Genomic DNA, 14,668 nt, shown 5'->3' with positions numbered 1-14,668 from the left:
CACTTCATTTATTTACAAATAAAAACAACACAACTTGAAACCTAACATGCCTCTCTCGAATATCATGCACACAATCGCATGCTCCAATCCAACATGCAGATTACATTTCACAGGCAACGCACTTAGCAAAGCATTGTTCCCACCTCGCTGCAGCATTCCACTTTGCTTTCTACCACTCCACCTTTCTATCCCATTGCGCACCATGCTGCAATGGACCAACAGATGCAATGGACCAACAATATCCAAGAATGTGAACAATGACAACTAAATTCATGCCTAACTTGGCAATTCTTTGCAAGGACACCAGAGATGCTGACATTTCAATAGATTCACTTATCACAGGCACAGATTATCCAGAATTGATGCCTTTGAAGGTTGGGAATATCAGGTAGAAATGGTTCGATCAATGCCACCGGCCACGGGTGCATGTTCACCTCTTTCAATGTCCAGGATGAAGAAATGCTGTTCATTGTGTGACGAGCGGGCTTTGCAGATATAACACGTTAATGTCTTGGGAATCAAAGAAAGGTGTGTGGCTGAAGATTGTTTGCGGTGCAGCAAAGGAGAATGATCGACACCGCCACTTCAATCCGTTGCGCTGAATTAATGGTTGTGGTTGTTTGTGCAAAAATGGATTGGGTGTGCTCCAGGCCAGCTAGAATGCAGAATACGTAGCACACAGTGGAAAACAGCAGCTGCACAAAAAAGTTGTCAGGCTGGCCGAGTGGTCAAAGGCGCCAGGCTTTGAGGACGTGATGATTTCTGGTCCCTTTCAAGGGTCGTGGGTTCAAATCCCACTCCTGACATTCACCTTTTCCGACTTCAACGTTATTTGCAAATCAACAATGCAAACCGTATCATTCACATACAAAGATTGAAAACTAACATTCCTCTCTCAAACATTATGCACCCAATCACACTGCTGCGCTCAAACATGCAGATTACATTACACAGGCAGCAAAGAACATTGTTCCCACCTTGCATTCCTTATTGTTTTCCACCAATCTACCTTTCAATCCCATTGCGCACACTGCTGCTTCTCAGCAACGGGCCAACAGTGTCCAAGAATGCGACATCTTGTGAACAAACACAACTGAATTCAACTGCCTTACTTTGGCGATTCCTTGCAAGGTAGCCAGAGATGCTGACATTTCAAGTCACTCCCATATCAGAGGCACAGATTAGCCAGAATTGTGGCCCATGAATGTTGGGACTTTCAAGGCAAAATATTCAGACGAATGCCACTAGCCACTGTTTACACCCGGCAAGATGAGGACATGCTGTTCATTGTGTGGGGAGCAGGCTTCACAGATGTCTCGCGTGAATGTGTTGAGAATGAAAGAAAGGTCTGGGAATGAGAGTGTAAAATGTGAATTGGGAAAGATGTTTGGATTGTGGTGTGTTTTGGATGGCAGCTGCGTTGCTTGGGTTTGTTGAAGCTGTCGATGGAAAAGTGAGTGAGATGTTTTTGAAAATGATGTAAAATGTTCTTGGCGTACAGATGCAGCGTGCCTGAAAATTGTTTATGGTGCGGGAAGGGTGAATGTTTGCCACTGCCTGTTGAAACAGGTGTGATGTATTGATGGTTGTGGCCTGATTGTGCACAAATGAAATGGGTGTGCTCCAGGCCAGTTCGAGTACAGAATAAGCAGCACACAGTGCAAAAGCTGTGGACACAGCAGCAACTTGTCAGGATGGCCGAGTGGTCTAAGGCGCCAGACTCAAGGAGTGTGTTTCCTTGCCTCGTTTAAGCCTGGTGATTTCTGGTCCCTTTCTAGGGGCGTGGGTTCAAATCCCACTCCTGACATTGTCCTTTTCAGCACCAATATGCCACCGCCAGCCTCACAATCTCCGCAACACCCTGCTGTCATTGACATTTGCCACCTTTTACCACTTCATTTATTTACAAATAAAAACAACACAACTTGAAACCTAACATGCCTCTCTCAAATATCATGCACACAATCGCATGCTCCAATCCAACATGCAGATTACATTTCACAGGCAGCGCACTTAGCAAAGCATTGTTCCCACCTCGCTGCAGCATTCCACATTGCTTTCAACCACTCCACCTTTCTATCCCATTGCGCACCATGCTGCAATGGACCAACAGATGCAATGGATCAACAATGTCCAAGAATGTGACATCTTGTGAACAATGACAACTAAATTCATGCCTAACTTGGCAATTCTTTGCAAGGACACCAGAGATGCACTCTGGAGATTTCAAGAGATTCACTTATCACAGGCACAGATTATCCAGAATTGATGCCTTTGAAGGTTGGGAATATCAGGTGGAAATGGTTCGATCAATGCCACCGGCCACGGGTTCATGTTCACCTCTTTCAATGTCCAGGATGAAGAAATGCTGTTCATTGTGTGACGAGCGGGCTTTGCAGATATAACACGTTAATGTCTTGGGAGTCAAAGAAAGGTGTGTGGCTGAAGATTGTTTGCGGTGCAGCAAAAGAGAATGATCGACACCGCCACTTCAATCCGTTGCGCTGAATTAATGGTTGTGGTTGTTTGTGCAAAAATGGATTGGGTGTGCTCCAGGCCAGCTAGAATGCAGAATACGTAGCACACAGGGGAAAACAGCAGCTGCACAAATAATTTGTCAGGATGGCCGAGCAGTCTAAGGCGCCAGACTTAAGCAGCCGTTGAGGACGTGATGATTTCTGGTCCCTTTCAAGGGTCGTGGGTTCAAATCCCACTCCTGACATTCACCTTTTCCGACTACAACGTTATTTGCAAATCAACAATGCAAACCGTATCATTCACATACAAAGATTGAAAACTAACATGCCTCTCTCAAACATTATGCACCCAATCACACTGCTGCGCTCAAACATGCAGATTACATTACACAGGCAGCAAAGAACATTGTTCCCACCTTGCATTCCTTATTGCTTTCCACCAATCTACCTTTCAATCCCATTGCGCAAACTGCTGCTTCTCAGCAACGGGCCAACAATGTCCAAGAATGCGACATCTTGTGAACAAACACAACTGAATTCAACTGCCTTACTTTGGCGATTCCTTGCAAGGTAGCCAGAGATGCTGACATTTCAAGTCACTCCCATATCAGAGGCACAGATTAGCCAGAATTGTGGCCCATGAATGTTGGGACTTTCAATGCAAAATATTCAGACGAATGCCACTAGCCACAGTTTACACCCGACAAGATGAGGACATGCTGTTCATTGTGTGGGGAGCAGGCTTCACAGATGTCTCGCGTGAATGTGTTGAGAATGAAAGAAAGGTCTGGGAATGAGAGTGTAAAATGTGAATTGGGAAAGATGTTTGGATTGTGGTGTGTTTTGGATGGCAGCTGCGTTGCTTGGGTTTGTTGAAGCTGTCGATGGAAAAGTGAGTGAGATGTTTTTGAAAATGATGTAAAATGTTCTTGGCGTACAGATGCAGCGTGCCTGAAAATTGTTTATGGTGCGGGAAGGGTGAATGTTTGCCACTGCCTGTTGAAACAGGTGTGATGTATTGATGGTTGTGGCCTGATTGTGCACAAATGAAATGGGTGTGCTCCAGGCCAGTTCGAGTACAGAATAAGCAGCACACAGTGCAAAAGCTGTGGACACAGCAGCAACTTGTCAGGATGGCCGAGTGGTCTAAGGCGCCAGACTCAAGGAGTGTGTTTCCTTGCCTCGTTTAAGCCTGGTGATTTCTGGTCCCTTTCTAGGGGCGTGGGTTCAAATCCCACTCCTGACATTGTCCTTTTCAGCACCAATATGCCACCGCCAGCCTCACAATCTCCGCAACACCCTGCTGTCATTGACATTTGCCACCTTTTACCACTTCATTTATTTACAAATAAAAACAACACAACTTGAAACCTAACATGCCTCTCTCAAATATCATGCACACAATCGCATGCTCCAATCCAACATGCAGATTACATTTCACAGGCAGCGCACTTAGCAAAGCATTGTTCCCACCTCGCTGCAGCATTCCACTTTGCTTTCTACCACTCCACCTTTCTATCCCATTGCGCACCATGCTGCAATGGACCAACAGATGCAATGGACCAACAATATCCAAGAATGTGAACAATGACAACTAAATTTATGCCTAACTTGGCAATTCTTTGCAAGGACACCAGAGATGCTGACATTTCAATAGATTCACTTATCACAGGCACAGATTATCCAGAATTGATGCCTTTGAAGGTTGGGAATATCAGGTGGAAATGGTTCGATCAATGCCACCGGCCACGGGTGCATGTTCACCTCTTTCAATGTCCAGGATGAAGAAATGCTGTTCATTGTGTGACGAGCGGGCTTTGCAGATATAACACGTTAATGTCTTGGGAATCAAAGAAAGGTGTGTGGCTGAAGATTGTTTGCGGTGCAGCAAAGGAGAATGATCGACACCGCCACTTCAATCCGTTGCGCTGAATTAATGGTTGTGGTTGTTTGTGCAAAAATGGATTGGGTGTGCTCCAGGCCAGCTAGAATGCAGAATACGTAGCACACAGTGGAAAACAGCAGCTGCACAAACAAGTTGTCAGGCTGGCCGAGTGGTCAAAGGCGCCAGACTTAAGCAACCGTTGAGGACTTGATGATTTCTGGTCCCTTTCAAGGGTCGTGGGTTCAAATCCCACTCCTGACATTCACCTTTTCCGACTTCAACGTTATTTGCAAATCAACAATGCAAACCGTATCATTCACATACAAAGATTGAAAACTAACATGCCTCTCTCAAACATTATGCACCCAATCACACTGCTGCGCTCAAACATGCAGATTACATTACACAGGCAGCAAAGAACATTGTTCCCACCTTGCATTCCTTATTGCTTTCCACCAATCTACCTTTCAATCTCATTGCGCACACTGCTGCTTCTCAGCAACGGGCCAACAGTGTCCAAGAATGCGACATCTTGTGAACAAACACAACTGAATTCAACTGCCTTACTTTGGCGATTCCTTGCAAGGTAGCCAGAGATGCTGACATTTCAAGTCACTCCCATATCAGAGGCACAGATTAGCCAGAATTGTGGCCCATGAATGTTGGGACTTTCAAGGCAAAATATTCAGACGAATGCCACTAGCCACAGTTTACACCCGGCAAGATGAGGACATGCTGTTCATTGTGTGGGGAGCAGGCTTCACAGATGTCTCGCGTGAATGTGTTGAGAATGAAAGAAAGGTCTGGGAATGAGAGTGTAAAATGTGAATTGGGAAAGATGTTTGGATTGTGGTGTGTTTTGGATGGCAGCTGCGTTGCTTGGGTTTGTTGAAGCTGTCGATGGAAAAGTGAGTGAGATGTTTTTGAAAATGATGTAAAATGTTCTTGGCGTACAGATGCAGCGTGCCTGAAAATATGGTGCGGGAAAGGTGAATGTTTGCCACTGCCTGTTGAAACAGGTGTGATGTATTGATGGTTGTGGCCTGATTGTGCACAAATGAAATGGGTGTGCTCCAGGCCAGTTCGAGTACAGAATAAGCAGCACACAGTGCAAAAGCTGTGGACACAGCAGCAACTTGTCAGGATGGCCGAGTGGTCTAAGGCGCCAGACTCAAGGAGTGTGTTTCCTTGCCTCGTTTAAGCCTGGTGATTTCTGGTCCCTTTCTAGGGGCGTGGGTTCAAATCCCACTCCTGACATTGTCCTTTTCAGCACCAATATGCCACCGCCAGCCTCACAATCTCCGCAACACGCTGCTGTCATTGACATTTGCCACCTTTTACCACTTCATTTATTTACAAATAAAAACAACACAACTTGAAACCTAACATGCCTCTCTCAAATATCATGCACACAATCGCATGCTCCAATCCAACATGCAGATTACATTTCACAGGCAACGCACTTAGCAAAGCATTGTTCCCACCTCGCTGCAGCATTCCACTTTGCTTTCTACCACTCCACCTTTCTATCCCATTGCGCACCATGCTGCAATGGACCAACAGATGCAATGGACCAACAATATCCAAGAATGTGAACAATGACAACTAAATTCATGCCTAACTTGGCAATTCTTTGCAAGGACACCAGAGATGCTGACATTTCAATAGATTCACTTATCACAGGCACAGATTATCCAGAATTGATGCCTTTGAAGGTTGGGAATATCAGGTGGAAATGGTTCGATCAATGCCACCGGCCACGGGTGCATGTTCACCTCTTTCAATGTCCAGGATGAAGAAATGCTGTTCATTGTGTGACGAGCGGGCTTTGCAGATATAACACGTTAATGTCTTGGCAATCAAAGAAAGGTGTGTGGCTGAAGATTGTTTGCGGTGCAGCAAAGGAGAATGATCGACACCGCCACTTCAATCCGTTGCGCTGAATTAATGGTTGTGGTTGTTTGTGCAAAAATGGATTGGGTGTGCTCCAGGCCAGCTAGAATGCAGAATACGTAGCACACAGTGGAAAACAGCAGCTGCACAAAATAGTTGTCAGGCTGGCCGAGTGGTCAAAGGCGCCAGACTTTGAGGACTTGATGATTTCTGGTCCCTTTCAAGGGTCGTGGGTTCAAATCCCACTCCTGACATTCACCTTTTCCGACTTCAACGTTATTTGCAAATCAACAATGCAAACCGTATCATTCACATACAAAGATTGAAAACTAACATTCCTCTCTCAAACATTATGCACCCAATCACACTGCTGCGCTCAAACATGCAGATTACATTACACAGGCAGCAAAGAACATTGTTCCCACCTTGCATTCCTTATTGCTTTCCACCAATCTACCTTTCAATCCCATTGCGCACACTGCTGCTTCTCAGCAACGGGCCAACAGTGTCCAAGAATGCGACATCTTGTGAACAAACACAACTGAATTCAACTGCCTTACTTTGGCGATTCCTTGCAAGGTAGCCAGAGATGCTGACATTTCAAGTCACTCCCATATCAGAGGCACAGATTAGCCAGAATTGTGGCCCATGAATGTTGGGACTTTCAAGGCAAAATATTCAGACGAATGCCACTAGCCACTGTTTACACCCGGCAAGATGAGGACATGCTGTTCATTGTGTGGGGAGCAGGCTTCACAGATGTCTCGCGTGAATGTGTTGAGAATGAAAGAAAGGTCTGGGAATGAGAGTGTAAAATGTGAATTGGGAAAGATGCTTGGATTGTGGTGTGTTTTGGATGGCAGCTGCGTTGCTTGGGTTTGTTGAAGCTGTCGATGGAAAAGTGAGTGAGATGTTTTTGAAAATGATGTAAAATGTTCTTGGCGTACAGATGCAGCGTGCCTGAAAATTGTTTATGGTGCGGGAAGGGTGAATGTTTGCCACTGCCTGTTGAAACAGGTGTGATGTATTGATGGTTGTGGCCTGATTGTGCACAAATGAAATGGGTGTGCTCCAGGCCAGTTCGAGTACAGAATAAGCAGCACACAGTGCAAAAGCTGTGGACACAGCAGCAACTTGTCAGGATGGCCGAGTGGTCTAAGGCGCCAGACTCAAGGAGTGTGTTTCCTTGCCTCGTTTAAGCCTGGTGATTTCTGGTCCCTTTCTAGGGGCGTGGGTTCAAATCCCACTCCTGACATTGCCCTTTTCAGCACCAATATGCCACCGCCAGCCTCACAATCTCCGCAACACCCTGCTGTCATTGACATTTGCCACCTTTTACCACTTCATTTATTTACAAATAAAAACAACACAACTTGAAACCTAACATGCCTCTCTCAAATATCATGCACACAATCGCATGCTCCAATCCAACATGCAGATTACATTTCACAGGCAGCGCACTTAGCAAAGCATTGTTCCCACACCGCTGCAGCATTCCAACAAACAAACAAAGAAACAAAGAAATGTACAGCACAGGAACAGGCCCTTCGGCCCTCCAAGCCCGTGCCGACCATACTGCCCGACTAAACTACAATCTTCTACACTTCCTGGGTCCGTATCCTTCTATTCCCATCCTATTCATATATTTGTCAAGATGCCCCTTAAATGTCCCTATCGTCCCTGCCTCCACTACCTCCTCCGGTAGTGAGTTCCAGGCACCCACTACCCTCTGCGTAAAAAACTTGCCTCGTACATCTACTCTAAACTTTGCCCCTCTCACCTTAAACCTATGCCCCCTAGTAATTGACCCCTCTACCCTGGGGAAAAGCCTCTGACTATCCACTCTGTCTATGCCCCTCATAATTTTGTATACCTCTATCAGGTCGCCCCTCAACCTCCTTCGTTCCAGTGAGAACAAACCGAGTTTATTCAATCGCTCCTCGTAGCTTATGCCCTCCATACCAGGCAACATTCTGGTAAATCTCTTCTGCAACCTCTCTAAAGCCTCCACATCCTTCTGGTAGTGTGGCGACCAGAATTGACACTATACTCCAAGTGTGGCCTAACTAAGGTTCTATACAGCTGCAACATGACTTGCCAATTCTTATACTCAATGCCCCGGCCAATGAAGGCAAGCATGCCGTATGCCTTCTTGACTACCTTCTCCACCTGTGTAGCCCCTTTCAGTGATCTGTGGACCTGTACTCCTAGATCTCTTTGACTTTCAATACTCTTGAGGGTTCTACCATTCACCGTATATTCCCTACCTGCATTAGCCCTTCCAAAATGCATTACCTCACATTTGTCCAGGTTAAACTCCATCTGCCATCTCTCCGCCCAAGTCTCCAGACAATCTAAATCCTGCTGTATCCTCAGACAGTCCTCATCGCTATCCGCAATTCCACATTGCTTTCAACCACTCCACCTTTCTATCCCATTGCGCACCATGCTGCAATGGACCAACAGATGCAATGGATCAACAATGTCCAAGAATGTGACATCTTGTGAACAATGACAACTAAATTCATGCCCAACTTGGCAATTCTTTGCAAGGACACCAGAGATGCACTCTGGAGATTTCAAGAGATTCACTTATCACAGGCACAGATTATCCAGAATTGATGCCTTTGAAGGTTGGGAATATCAGGTGGAAATGGTTCGATCAATGCCACCGGCCACGGGTTCATGTTCACCTCTTTCAATGTCCAGGATGAAGAAATGCTGTTCATTGTGTGACGAGCGGGCTTTGCAGATATAACACGTTAATGTCTTGGGAATCAAAGAAAGGTGTGTGGCTGAAGATTGTTTGCGGTGCAGCAAAGGAGAATGATCGACACCGCCACTTCAATCCGTTGCGCTGAATTAATGGTTGTGGTTGTTTGTGCAAAAATGGATTGGGTGTGCTCCAGGCCAGCTAGAATGCAGAATACGTAGCACACAGGGGAAAACAGCAGCTGCACAAATAAGTTGTCAGGATGGCCGAGTGGTCTAAGGCGCCAGACTTAAGCAGCTGTTGAGGACGTGATGATTTCTGGTCCCTTTCAAGGGTCGTGGGTTCAAATCCCACTCCTGACATTCACCTTTTCCGACTACAACGTTATTTGCAAATCAACAATGCAAACCGTATCATTCACATACAAAGATTGAAAACTAACATGCCTCTCTCAAACATTATGCACCCAATCACACTGCTGCGCTCAAACATGCAGATTACATTACACAGGCAGCAAAGAACATTGTTCCCACCTTGCATTCCTTATTGCTTTCCACCAATCTACCTTTCAATCCCATTGCGCACACTGCTGCTTCTCAGCAACGGGCCAACAGTGTCCAAGAATGCGACATCTTGTGAACAAACACAACTGAATTCAACTGCCTTACTTTGGCGATTCCTTGCAAGGTAGCCAGAGATGCTGACATTTCAAGTCACTCCCATATCAGAGGCACAGATTAGCCAGAATTGTGGCCCATGAATGTTGGGACTTTCAAGGCTAAATGTTCAGACGAATGCCACTAGCCACTGTTTACAACCGGCAAGATGAGGAAATGCTGTTCATTGGGTGGGGAGCAGGCTTCACAGATGTATCGCGTGAATGTGTTGAGAATGAAAGAAAGGTCTGGGAATGAGAGTGTAAAATGTGAATTGGGAAAGATGTTTGGATTGTGGTGTGTTTTGGATGGCAGCTGCGTTGCTTGGGTTTGTTGAAGCTGTCGATGGAAAAGTGAGTGAGATGTTTTTGAAAATGATGTAAAATGTTCTTGGCGTACAGATGCAGCGTGCCTGAAAATTGTTTATGGTGCGGGAAGGGTGAATGTTTGCCACTGCCTGTTGAAACAGGTGTGATGTATTGATGGTTGTGGCCTGATTGTGCACAAATGAAATGGGTGTGCTCCAGGCCAGTTCGAGTACAGAATAAGCAGCACACAGTGCAAAAGCTGTGGACACAGCAGCAACTTGTCAGGATGGCCGAGTGGTCTAAGGCGCCAGACTCAAGGAGTGTGTTTCCTTGCCTCGTTTAAGCCTGGTGATTTCTGGTCCCTTTCTAGGGGCGTGGGTTCAAATCCCACTCCTGACATTGTCCTTTTCAGCACCAATATGCCACCGCCAGCCTCACAATCTCCGCAACACCCTATTGACATTTGCCACCTTTTACCACTTCATTTATTTACAAATAAAAACAACACAACTTGAAACCTAACATGCCTCTCTCAAATATCATGCACACAATCGCATGCTCCAATCCAACATGCAGATTACATTTCACAGGCAGCGCACTTAGCAAAGCATTGTTCCCACCTCGCTGCAGCATTCCACATTGCTTTCAACCACTCCACCTTTCTATCCCATTGCGCACCATGCTGCAATGGACCAACAGATGCAATGGATCAACAATGTCCAAGAATGTGACATCTTGTGAACAATGACAACTAAATTCATGCCCAACTTGGCAATTCTTTGCAAGGACACCAGAGATGCACTCTGGAGATTTCAAGAGATTCACTTATCACAGGCACAGATTATCCAGAATTGATGCCTTTGAAGGTTGGGAATATCAGGTGGAAATGGTTCGATCAATGCCACCGGCCACGGGTTCATGTTCACCTCTTTCAATGTCCAGGATGAAGAAATGCTGTTCATTGTGTGACGAGCGGGCTTTGCAGATATAACACGTTAATGTCTTGGGAATCAAAGAAAGGTGTGTGGCTGAAGATTGTTTGCGGTGCAGCAAAGGAGAATGATCGACACCGCCACTTCAATCCGTTGCGCTGAATTAATGGTTGTGGTTGTTTGTGCAAAAATGAATTGGGTGTGCTCCAGGCCAGCTAGAATGCAGAATACGTAGCACACAGGGGAAAACAGCAACTGCACAAATAAGTTGTCAGGATGGCCGAGCGGTCTAAGGCGCCAGACTTAACCAGCCGTTGAGGACGTGATGATTTCTGGTCCCTTTCAAGGGTCGTGGGTTCAAATCCCACTCCTGACATTCACCTTTTCCGACTACAACGTTATTTGCAAATCAACAATGCAAACCGTATCATTCACATACAAAGATTGAAAACTAACATGCCTCTCTCAAACATTATGCACCCAATCACACTGCTGCGCTCAAACATGCAGATTACATTACACAGTGTAGAGGGTGCCATCTCCGCTACTCCACTACTGGGCCGATATCTGGGGTTTGAATATCTGTGTGTGTCTCTCTCCAGCTGGCACTGAAACTTCAGAGGCCAGGGGATGTCGCACTGGGACACTTCCACTGAAGAGAGCACTGATTCAAGCCTGCCGTTTATTCCTAACCGACAGCCTGAGACTTATATCACACAGATCTCCAGACCCCTACCAATACCCAGGTGATTCTCTCTCTTGCCGGTGGTGCAACACCCACCCGGTTCCTACTCCACTAGAGTAGCTTTCCCAAGAGAGAGAATAGGACACTGCTGTTTATTTCCTAACCAGCAGTCTGTCCTGAGTGAATCGCTCAAGATGACCCTCGATTCTTGAACCCGGAATTAAGGTGAGGAGTATTTTAACAATGACTTGGTCAGGGATCGCTGGTGAAGGATTGAAGAATTTAAACGACTCCAATTATCATCAAATCAAGGTTTATTGCAAAACCCAGGTCAAAATCATCAACAGAAGAAACACAATAAAATCTTATGCTCTAATACAAACTAAGTCTATTCAAAAGTAATATAGCGGACACAACGAAAATTCTTATGATTACACAGTTTTTAGCAATATCACAAGGCACAAAACAAGTTCCCTTCCCCAAAGCCTCAACCACTATTAAAGTCAAGGGAGTTTCGCAAGCTGCTGCAGGGTACTTACGGTCACAGGCTGCAGAGGTCAAGTCAGGGGTGCAGAGGTCGAGCCAAGAACGAAGAGCCCCCCAATGGAAAACACAGCCCCTTTTATATTGTTTTACCTGGCTTTGTTCTGTGATCGGCCAGCCCCTTTTGCATTGAAAAAGGTAAGTTTTAAAGTTCCCGCTGGTCCCGCCCCCTTTGAGCCGGCCAGAGCTGTATGTTTCCGGGTATTCCTCGCAGGTCCGCCCCTTCCAGCTAGGCAGACCTGCGCGATTTGAATTTGGCGCTGGCTCCGCCCCCTTCTCCCAGTGAGTTTCTGCCGGTAGCTTCTGTCAAGATTGGAGTACCTCCCCCAGGTCCGCCTCCAACTTGGTTTTTTCAGACCTGCGCGATTTGAATTTGGCGCTGGCTCCGCCCCCTTCTCCCAGTGAGTTTCTGCCGGTAGCTTCTGTCAAGATTGGAGTACCTCCCCCAGGTCCGCCTCCAACTTGGTTTTTTCTACCGCTTATCTTCTAGGGGCTTTTCCAGCGCAATATACTGACCCCAGACAGTCTGTTTTCTAGGATAACGAGGTTAGGCTCTCTTGTGGAGAATTTCAGTGTCTTCCAGCTGCTCCGGAGATGGCTGCTATTCTCACCTCGCTATGTTGATGGGGTGTTAATTGGATTCTGCTCTGGTGGAGGCCAGGTCATTTACATCTGCATGGGGCTATGACCATCCCATTGTCCTGCTTGCAGGCAAGCCTCCTGTGTATTCCCGTGCCCCTTTGTCTGTGTTTTGATGTTATCTCGTTGTCTGTCTCCTTCTTCCTTGTAGCTCCTAGGGGGGGGTTTGTAAATATTTATGTACTTATGTCCCTACTCAGCTCAGCGGACCAAGCCTGCTGGGAAAACTGGTTCCGTTCTCTTGGCTGAAAAGTCAGTTTACAGTCTCTGAGTTTTTATTCTTGGGCAGTTCCAAAAAGGCCGAATTGCCCGAAAACCTTACAGATGCCCCTTCGATACGTCCCTACCTGCTTGGACCGTATCGACACAGGTGAAGGGCAATTATTTCCTTTTGTGTGGACCGTAGGCCCCCCCTCAACAACATGCGAAACTACAAGTCCCAAGACAGTTCCCTTAATCTAGGCTACCCCTGATTTCAATGAAAGGGAAAGACAAGACCATACTTAATTCAAGCAGACAGTAACATATACACATTTCACCGGAACCCCAAACGTAAGGGTCCCTGTACATATATCACAATCAAGTACACATTTCACCGGAACCCCAAACGTAAGGGTCCCTGTACATATATCACAGTCAAGTAACTGGGACCCGCGAATCCATACAACTATTTACAATTGCATCTGTTTATTTCACCAAGGATCCTCCTTTCTTGGCTGCACTTCGCTTCTTCCCGTTGAGGGCTCTTCATTTACTCTCCATCGTCGATACCTGCAGCTGAGAGGTTTAGTCCAACTGAGGCGACAGCACAATGTACCCCCTGTACAACATTTCCTTTGTGGGGCAAACACTAAACCATTCTCAGGCCCCCCCTGGTGGTGATCGGACAGTTGTGAGGGTCGATCGGTTGGGCTGTGGGCAGGGGTCGCTTTACCTGAACCAGCAGTTCGGTAGCTCTCACGGTTTCTTCCCCTCCGGGGGTTACACATCCCTTCCCATTATGATCCCAATTTATCCCATGCCCGGTGTCTTGCCACCACCTTACAAAGGTGATTGATGCCCCTTGTGGACATGCCTTGGCCGACCCCCACAAACATAGATAAATGCCCTGGTCGGAAGCCCACCACTTATCCCAGCAAACGGTGATCCTACCCGGTGACCCCGTGATGGTTCGGTAGGTGTTATTGTCCATTCGTTCCCAGTCCGAGGACCGATCCCTCATGTCCATGCTCAGCTTCCTGAGCCACCACCATCTCCCCACAGGAACGTCCCCCTCACAGGTTAAACACACCCGCCTGCCCTCAGTCACCCTAACCCGGTCAGTCGCCACCTGTATCTCCTCGCAGAGTACAGAGGCCTCTCCATAGGTGAAGCTCTGGTGGCTGGAGTACCTGGTCGAGTTCGACCCCAGCCACCCAGGCCACCTCCCCAGGTGTGAGTAGCGGGCCTGCTCTATGGCCACCTGGTTTCCCTGTCCGGTAGTGACCAGGGGGGCTCTGCCGCCAGAACACCCATAGACGAAGGACTCTTCTGTCTCGCCTCTGCGGAGTTCTCCCGGTCCCACCATCGCCAGGATCAGCAAACTCCACATCGTCGGGTGCCCCATCTGTAAGAAAAACAAAACACATCCTTGCCTCCACAGAACTACCTACCTTGAAGTGCATGGGTTCTATCCAGCGGCAGCAGCAGCTCCCGCTTTGAAGTTGCCGCAGCCTGTCTGTGATTCTGTGTTTACAGCCCGGCTCCCCAGGGTCCTAGTGCCTGGTGCTTCATCATTTTACCATTGCACCAGGCGCTTCTGTGTTCCCACGATCCTAAATAATTCACACACCACTACACACTAATTAGAACTAACAGGGGGGGAATGCTATATACAATGCCACCCGTCTCCGGGTGGCCAAATTAAAACTGTGCCCCGCTAAACTGGGGCAGTTCAC

The 14,668-nt window shown here is 46.9% G+C and overlaps 11 non-coding genes across 11 annotated transcripts; all 11 read left to right on the top strand.

Moving 5' to 3' along the window:
• The first annotated feature begins 710 nt into the window (after positions 1-710).
• On the top strand, positions 711-806 carry trnaq-uug (transfer RNA glutamine (anticodon UUG)). Its single transcript is given in 2 exon segments — positions 711-748; positions 761-806. It is a non-coding gene; the product is annotated as a tRNA-Gln (tRNA).
• An 882-nt stretch (positions 807-1,688) lies between these two features.
• On the top strand, positions 1,689-1,807 carry trnal-caa (transfer RNA leucine (anticodon CAA)). Its single transcript has 2 exons — positions 1,689-1,726; positions 1,762-1,807. It is a non-coding gene; the product is annotated as a tRNA-Leu (tRNA).
• Positions 1,808-2,616: 809 nt separating this feature from the next.
• Positions 2,617-2,722, top strand: trnal-uaa (transfer RNA leucine (anticodon UAA)). The gene is made up of 2 exons: positions 2,617-2,654; positions 2,677-2,722. It is a non-coding gene; the product is annotated as a tRNA-Leu (tRNA).
• An 882-nt stretch (positions 2,723-3,604) lies between these two features.
• Positions 3,605-3,723, top strand: trnal-caa (transfer RNA leucine (anticodon CAA)). The gene is made up of 2 exons: positions 3,605-3,642; positions 3,678-3,723. It is a non-coding gene; the product is annotated as a tRNA-Leu (tRNA).
• Positions 3,724-4,517: 794 nt separating this feature from the next.
• Positions 4,518-4,623, top strand: trnal-uaa (transfer RNA leucine (anticodon UAA)). Its single transcript has 2 exons — positions 4,518-4,555; positions 4,578-4,623. It is a non-coding gene; the product is annotated as a tRNA-Leu (tRNA).
• An 877-nt stretch (positions 4,624-5,500) lies between these two features.
• trnal-caa (transfer RNA leucine (anticodon CAA)) lies at positions 5,501-5,619 on the top strand. Its single transcript has 2 exons — positions 5,501-5,538; positions 5,574-5,619. It is a non-coding gene; the product is annotated as a tRNA-Leu (tRNA).
• Positions 5,620-6,413: 794 nt separating this feature from the next.
• trnaq-uug (transfer RNA glutamine (anticodon UUG)) lies at positions 6,414-6,509 on the top strand. The gene is given in 2 exon segments: positions 6,414-6,451; positions 6,464-6,509. It is a non-coding gene; the product is annotated as a tRNA-Gln (tRNA).
• Positions 6,510-7,391: 882 nt separating this feature from the next.
• Positions 7,392-7,510, top strand: trnal-caa (transfer RNA leucine (anticodon CAA)). Its single transcript has 2 exons — positions 7,392-7,429; positions 7,465-7,510. It is a non-coding gene; the product is annotated as a tRNA-Leu (tRNA).
• A 1,714-nt stretch (positions 7,511-9,224) lies between these two features.
• On the top strand, positions 9,225-9,330 carry trnal-uaa (transfer RNA leucine (anticodon UAA)). The gene is made up of 2 exons: positions 9,225-9,262; positions 9,285-9,330. It is a non-coding gene; the product is annotated as a tRNA-Leu (tRNA).
• Positions 9,331-10,212: 882 nt separating this feature from the next.
• On the top strand, positions 10,213-10,331 carry trnal-caa (transfer RNA leucine (anticodon CAA)). The gene is made up of 2 exons: positions 10,213-10,250; positions 10,286-10,331. It is a non-coding gene; the product is annotated as a tRNA-Leu (tRNA).
• Positions 10,332-11,134: 803 nt separating this feature from the next.
• trnal-uaa (transfer RNA leucine (anticodon UAA)) lies at positions 11,135-11,240 on the top strand. Its single transcript has 2 exons — positions 11,135-11,172; positions 11,195-11,240. It is a non-coding gene; the product is annotated as a tRNA-Leu (tRNA).
• The last annotated feature ends 3,428 nt before the right edge of the window (positions 11,241-14,668 follow it).

This window comes from Scyliorhinus torazame, chromosome 1 (genome assembly GCF_047496885.1).
Source record: "Scyliorhinus torazame isolate Kashiwa2021f chromosome 1, sScyTor2.1, whole genome shotgun sequence".
Taxonomy (NCBI): domain Eukaryota; kingdom Metazoa; phylum Chordata; class Chondrichthyes; order Carcharhiniformes; family Scyliorhinidae; genus Scyliorhinus; species Scyliorhinus torazame.
The sequence above is the reverse complement of the archived record's forward strand: the minus strand, read 5'-3'. Positions and strand labels throughout refer to the sequence as shown.